Genomic DNA, 6,936 nt, shown 5'->3' on the forward strand with positions numbered 1-6,936 from the left:
CTACTTTCTCCCCACCCCCACCCTCCCCTAGCTTATCTCTCCACGCTTCAGGCTCTCTGCCTTTATTCCTGATGAAGGGCTTTTGCCTGAAACATCGAGTTCGCTGCTCCTTGGATGCTGCCTGAACTGCTGTGCTCTTCCAGCACCACTAATCCAGAATCTGGTTTACAGCATCTGCAGTCATTGTTTTTATCTAATGTTACTATAACATTTTTTGCAGACTATTCCCTTAATTTTATTTATTCTCCATCTCAGTTCCTTCTTCCACTCTAACTCCACTTACAATGTACTATTTATGCCCAGTGGGGTCTGTAACCCTTTGCTCGAGGGTCCCAAAGCACTCACAGAACAGTTTCTGTTTTTTTCCAATCAAAGTGCATCAACTCACATTTATCTGTGTTAAAGTTCATTTTCTATGTAACTGTCCAGTGTACACATTTTCAAATGTCTTTTTCTCACATATTGGTTTTCCTATGGTATGGTTTGACCAGTCCAGAACTTGCAGAGCAGTTTCCATGAGATGAAGTATGTCATTCCATATTCCCACTGGAGCCTATATGAAACAGAATTCACTGATTGCGATAATATGGAAAATATACTGAAGTAACATATCACATACATGTCACAAGGACTTGTGTCCATGACAGACACGTAGTCTTCAGCCAGTTTAGTCATATTAAGCAGAAACCTACTGCTTAGTTTCTACAACTCAATCTTCTACTCTCCTTTGACCCTTTTGAGGTTAACCTTTTGGAACTGGTTAGGTCAACCTTTTGGTCACGCATTGTGATACTTCCTTCTTTGGTTGGTGTCTATTTTACACAAGTCTATCTGAGTTACAATGGGATTAGGGTGGCACGGTGGCTCAGTGGTTAGCACTACTACCACACAGCAGCAGGGTCCCAGGTTCGATTCCAGCCTTGGGTGACTGTCTGTGTGGAGTTTGCACATTCTGTGTGGGTTTCCTCCCACAATCCAAAGATGTGCAGGTCAGGTGAATTGGCCATGCTAAATTGCCCAGTAGTGTTATTGTTAGGAGGGAAATGGTTCTGGGTGGGTTACTCTTTGGAGGGTCGGTGTGGACTGGTTGGGCCGAAGGGCCTGTTTCCACATTGTAAGGAATCTAATCTAATCTAAAGAAAAGTGCGTAGTCTTTCTAGTTGCCTCTTTTGGTTCCCTGACATTGAATCTGAATGGTTCATATTGACAGCCACCAATTTCAGTGAAAGAAAGTGAAACACTGATAACACAATCTGGCAGCATCCGTGGAGAGAAAGCAGAGTTAACATTTTAAATCCACTGATGTTTCTTTAGACCTGCTGAGTTTCTTCATCAATTTCTGTTTTTGCTTCAGATCTTTGGCATTTGCAGTTTTGTTTTGTTATATTGACTATCAGTTAAAATGCTGATTCATTGGCATGTCAACGTGTCATTGGTAAGTATTGCTTCCTGATGAAGGGCTTTTGCCCGAAATGTCTCCTGCTCCTTGGATGCTGCCTGACCTGCTGTGCTTTTCCAGCACCACACTCTCTACTCTAATCTCCAGCATCTGCAGTCCTCACTTTCTCCCATTGGTAAAGTATTACATTAAAGTATTACCCTTCTACTGAATCTCTAACAGTTAGTACCTGGAAAAATAATCTCCATTTAGTTACCACTGGCTGATCCTCTCTCCAATGTTGAAGTGAGCATCAGAGCATTTTATGAACACTAATCACACTGATCCCTGCACAACCTACCTTAAAGTACATGCATATACACAATGGGTCTGTTCATGTCTACGTTCTCACACCCAGACACATGTATCAGAGAATTTGTTCACAGGAGTTAACACTGTCTCACCCTATCTGTTCCTTGCCATGTGATTTGAATCATGGTGTTATATTCTGAGCATTGATTTGGAGGCGCTGGCTGGACAAGGTCAGCAGTCACATGACACCAGGTTATAGTCCAATTGGTTTATTTGAAATCTTTTGGAGTGACTTCACCTGACAGAGGAGCAGCGCTCTGAAAGCTTGTGATTTCAAATAAACCTGTAGGACTACAACCTGGTGTCATGTGACTTCTGACTCTGAGCACTGTCGTTCAACCAGAGGATGAACACTTTAACTCTTGGAATCATAGAATTAAGGTGCATTTTTCTAAGCTTAGAATCATAGAATTAAGGTGCATTCTCCAATGCTTAGAAGTTAATCATAGCAAGTAAAACTCCACAGCACCCAAGGCTCAGGTACACGACTTTTGTGAAACCCCATGGATAGTGATTCTTGTTTTCAGCTGTAACTATGGCTAGCTGTAGTTGGGAAATGAACGCTGTCCTGAACCATTGACAGCTGAAATCAGTTTATTTTTCAATTTTGTAGCTTTTTTTCCTGAAATAGATTTTTGAATGATATAGGGTTGCTGGAGATTCACCTCAATGAATCTCAGCCAGTAGTAAACCATTGAGCTTTATATTTACTTTCATTAATATAAAAATGTAAGAATTCCATAGGGCATTATTATATTGTCCCAAAGGACCAATAAAATATTTACAGGTTTTTTTGGAACACATGCTCAAAAATTATATAAACTATATAAGTTCCTATTACTTTTATAGCATGCACTGGGATATATTTTGAGTCCAATAAGCCAAATGATAAATCAGCACTGAATCTCCCTTATTCTGTGGAAGTTTAATAAAGATGTTAATATTCAAGCCTTCTATGACATCTTCAAGGATAGTTGACTTGAGATAAATGTATATGTATCACAAAAAGGAATGCTTGGGTAGGATGTGAGATCATAAGAACTAGTACAGCAGTAGGCCATTCGGCCCTCAAATCCATTTGCAATTTAATATGATCATGGCTAATCTCATCTCGGCCTCAACTCCACTTTCCCTGTAACCCTTCAAGCCATTGCTCGTTCAAAATCAGTCTATCCCTTCCATACATTTACTCATGTCCCAGCATCCACACACCCTGGGGGAGTGAACTCCACAGAGTCATGACCTTTTGTGAGAAGTAATTCCTCCTCATCTCTGTTTTAAATCTGCACTACCCCCACATACTTTGATTAAACAATTTGAAAATTCTCTTTCCTGTGTTCAAGTCGCTCCATTGCCTTGTCTTTCCTATTTTCTGCAAGACTACAACTGGGAGAAAGTGAGGACTGCAGATGCTGGAGACCAGAGTTGAAACGTGTGGTGCTAGAAAAGCGCAGCAGGCCAGGCAGCATCCGAGGAGCAGGCGAATCGACGTTTCGGGCATAAACTTGAGCATTCCTGAAGAAGGGCTTATGCCCGAAACGTCGATTCTCCTGCTCCTCGGATGCTGCCTGGCCTGCTGCGCTTTTCCAGCACCACATTTTCAAGACTACAACTGCCCAAATATCTGCATTCCTCCAATTTTGACCTTTTTATCATTGTTTCCTTATGGTCATATCTTTGGGTGTTTGGTCCTGAAGTTCTGAAATTCTTCTCCAGAAAGTCTCTCTCTTGCTTTCTTCCTTCAACATTACTTCCTTGTCCAAGCTTTTGGTCATTGACTCTAATACCTCCTTATCTGTCTGTGTGTCAAGCTTAATTCTATAATGCCTCTGTGGGCACTTTGGGGCAATCTACTGTACAGGTCGTGCTGCGATAACACCCATTTTATTAATGTGAATTCACTGTAATGCAATTGCTGAACTGGAGACACTGTTTCTGAAGCACGAACTTTTAAACTGTGTGTTGGCTGTAATGTGGTTACATCGCCAACACTGTAAGTGCTGTTTCTAAAGCACAAATTTTCTATAATGCACAGGAACGTAACCATAACATTAAAGAAGAACTAACTGTATTAAAAATGCAATAAATAATTGTTGCTGCTGTTTAAATTCAGCAAGTGAGAGTAACTAATTACTTACACTTTGCATTCTCGCTTGTAGTCTACCCTCTGAGGTGTGCAGGTGCATGGCAGTACAGGAATTGGAAACGCATCAAATACAGGACAGACAGCCTGAATACATGCAGAAGTGCCTCTAACTGTAGGTTATTATAGTGGCATATGCAATCCTAAATGATCAAATAGTGCAAGAAACCAACCATGCAGAGCAAAGGCTTATCAAAGAGTACATTGTTGATGTGCATAGGGTTATTAATTACTTAACAACTGATTTAGAAAAAGATTATGTATATAGTACTGGTATTTCAATGTGACTAGAAGTTACAACTGAAAAAAAACGACTGGCCTATCTCCAAATTTAAATCTTGTTCTGGTACAATTGAATACTGATAAATGTGTAACTAGTTTGCCAAGAAATGTTCTGCTTCAGTCAGGAATATGCTTCATTGGAATTTTTATCTAGTTCAGATAAAAAAATAACCACTTGGCAAACCTTTGCACCACAATCCATTTAATCTTACAGCACTTGAGCCTAAACAAAACAGAATATGATTAATAAATTACATTCAACACAGGGATTAGATTTCTGAAATATACTGGCATCTTATGGTAGAACATCACAGTTGTTCAGCTTTTGTGGTGATGAACATAAAAGTAAAGGTGAATAATGGAGCATATTGAATAATTTTGTCCAAAAATGTATATGGCGTAATTTATTAAATGGACTGGAATTCTATACAGTGGGATTAAATTGGATGTAATTCAGCAAATGAGATGCAATATGGTTATTCTGAGCTTAGGAACAAGTCTTAACTGAATGCCGGTAGGGTCCTAAGATCATCTTACTTCTGAGCCAGGAGACTTGGGTAAAGTCCAATGTGTTCCAGAGGTCATTGAGGTCTACAACCCACCATCTCCACTCTGGTCAAAAACAACCACCTCACTGTTCTAATGCTATTTTCCAGCACTTTGCTCTTAGCTTTGCATGTCTTAGTATCGCAAGTGTACACCTAAATCCTTCTTAAATGTGATGAGTATTTCTGCCTCTACCCCCTTACAGACAGTTCGTTTCAGATTCTCATTACCCTCTGAGTGAGAAGTAATTTCCTCACATTGCCTCTAAACCTCCCGCCCCCTTATCTTAACTCTATGCCCCTGGTTATTGATGCCTCCATCAAGGAGGAATGTTTCTTCCTGTCTCCCCTATCTATGTGCCTCATTATTCTATACAGCTCAATCACGTTCCCTCTCAATCTCCTCTGCTCCAAGGTAAACAACCCCAGTCTGTCTGATCTCTCCTCATAAGTGAAACTCTCCAGCCCAGACAACATTCTGGTAAATCTCCCTCTGCACATTCTCCAGTGTTATCACATCCCTCCTATAATGTGGATTCCAGAACTGCATGCAACACTCCAGCTGTGGCCTGACCAAGATTATATACAGTTTCAGCATAATCTCCCTGCTCTTGAATTCTCTGCCTCGATCAATAAAGGCAAGTGTACCATATACCTTCTTAATCACTATATCCCCTGCCCTGATATCTTCAGGGACTGGTGGACATACAAACCAATGTCCTTCTGATTTTTCATGCTTCCCAGGGTCCTACCATTCCTTGATCCTGTTTGTCCTGCCCAAGGGCATCACCTCACACTTATCTGGATAAAATCCCATTGGCCACTGATCAGCCCATCTGACCAGCCTGCTGATATCCTCCTGTAATCTAAGGCTATCATCCTCACTACTTACCATCTCATCCATTTTTGTATCATCCAAAACTTACTGATCAACCCTTTTACATCCAAGTTTAAATCATTTATATAAACCACAAACATCAAGGGCCCCAACATTGATCTGTGTGGGACCTCACTGTACACAGACTTCCAGTCAGAAAAACTGCCCCTCATCCATCACCCTCTGCTTGCAATTTGCTAAATTTCCTTAGATCCCATGGGGTCTTACTTTTGCTATCAGTCTCCCATGTATGGCCATTTGAAAAGCCCTGCTGAAGTCCAGGTAGATGACATCAAAAGCATTGCTCAAATCTACACATTTGGTCACCTCTTCAAAGAATTCAAGTTGGTCAGACACGACCTCCCCTGAACAAAACTGTGTTGACTGTTCTTCATTAATCCCTGCCTCCCCAAATCCTCTCCTTCAGAATTACTTCCAATTGTTTCCCCACCACTGAGGTTAGACTGACTAACTTGTAGCTTCTTAATTATCCCTTGCTTCCTTCTTGAATAATGGTACCACATTAGCTGTGCTCCAGTCCTCCAGCACCTCTGTGACAAAAGAGGAATTGAACATTATAACCAATGTCTTTGCTGTTTCACAATTTGTTGTCTCACTTAACAACCTGGGATACATTTCATCTGGTTCTGGAGATCTACCTACTTTTAAGCCTGTCAGACCACTAAGAACCTCCTCTCTGTCTATGTTAATTTCTTTAAGTACGTCACAGTTGTTCTCCCTGATTTCTATATCTCTCCCACTAGTGAATACTGATACAAACCCTCACTACATCCTCTGGCTCCATGCACAAAGTCCCACTGTGATCTTTAATGTGGAAGTACTGTTGTTGGACTAGGCTGGACAAGGTCAGAAGTCACACAACACCAGATTATAGTCCAACAGGTTTATTTTAAATCACAAGATTTCAAAACGCTGCTCCTTTGACAGGTGAAGTCTCTTTTCAAACAAACCTGTTGGACAATAACCTGGTGGAGAAAGTGAGGTCTGCAGACGCTGGAGATCAAAGCTGAAACTTTATTGCTGGAACAGCACAGCAGGTCAGGCAGCATCTAGGGAACAGAAGATTCGACGTTTCGGGCACATGCCCTTCTTCAGGAATGAGCAGAGAGTGTTCAGCGGAGATGACCTGGGGTGTGCAGTGAGAGAGGGACTCACTGAAATCTTTATAGAGAGAGGCAGAGAGCTTCTTCAAGGAAGGCATCCTTGTAAGAGGATTCGCAGTAGGTTGAAATCTTCGAGGAGAAAGTGAGGTCTGCAGACGCTGGAGATCAAAGCTGAAACTTTATTGCTGGAACAGCACAGCAGGTCAGGCAGCATC

The 6,936-nt window shown here is 41.3% G+C and overlaps 1 protein-coding gene across 6 annotated transcripts in view; it reads right to left on the minus strand.

Moving 5' to 3' along the window:
- Positions 1–6,936, minus strand: part of LOC122564092 (zinc finger protein GLIS3-like) — a 567,943-nt gene that overhangs the window by 7,809 nt on the left and 553,198 nt on the right. The window contains exon 12 of one of the 6 annotated variants that reach the window (XR_006315822.1): positions 389–553. The exons of the other annotated variants lie outside the window; for them this stretch is intronic. The gene's annotated coding sequence lies outside the window, so the exon portion shown is untranslated. The remainder of the gene's footprint in view (positions 1–388; positions 554–6,936) is intronic. 6 annotated transcript variants of the gene reach the window in all.

This window comes from Chiloscyllium plagiosum, chromosome 2 (assembly GCF_004010195.1).
Source record: "Chiloscyllium plagiosum isolate BGI_BamShark_2017 chromosome 2, ASM401019v2, whole genome shotgun sequence".
Classification (NCBI taxonomy): Eukaryota; Metazoa; Chordata; class Chondrichthyes; order Orectolobiformes; family Hemiscylliidae; genus Chiloscyllium; species Chiloscyllium plagiosum.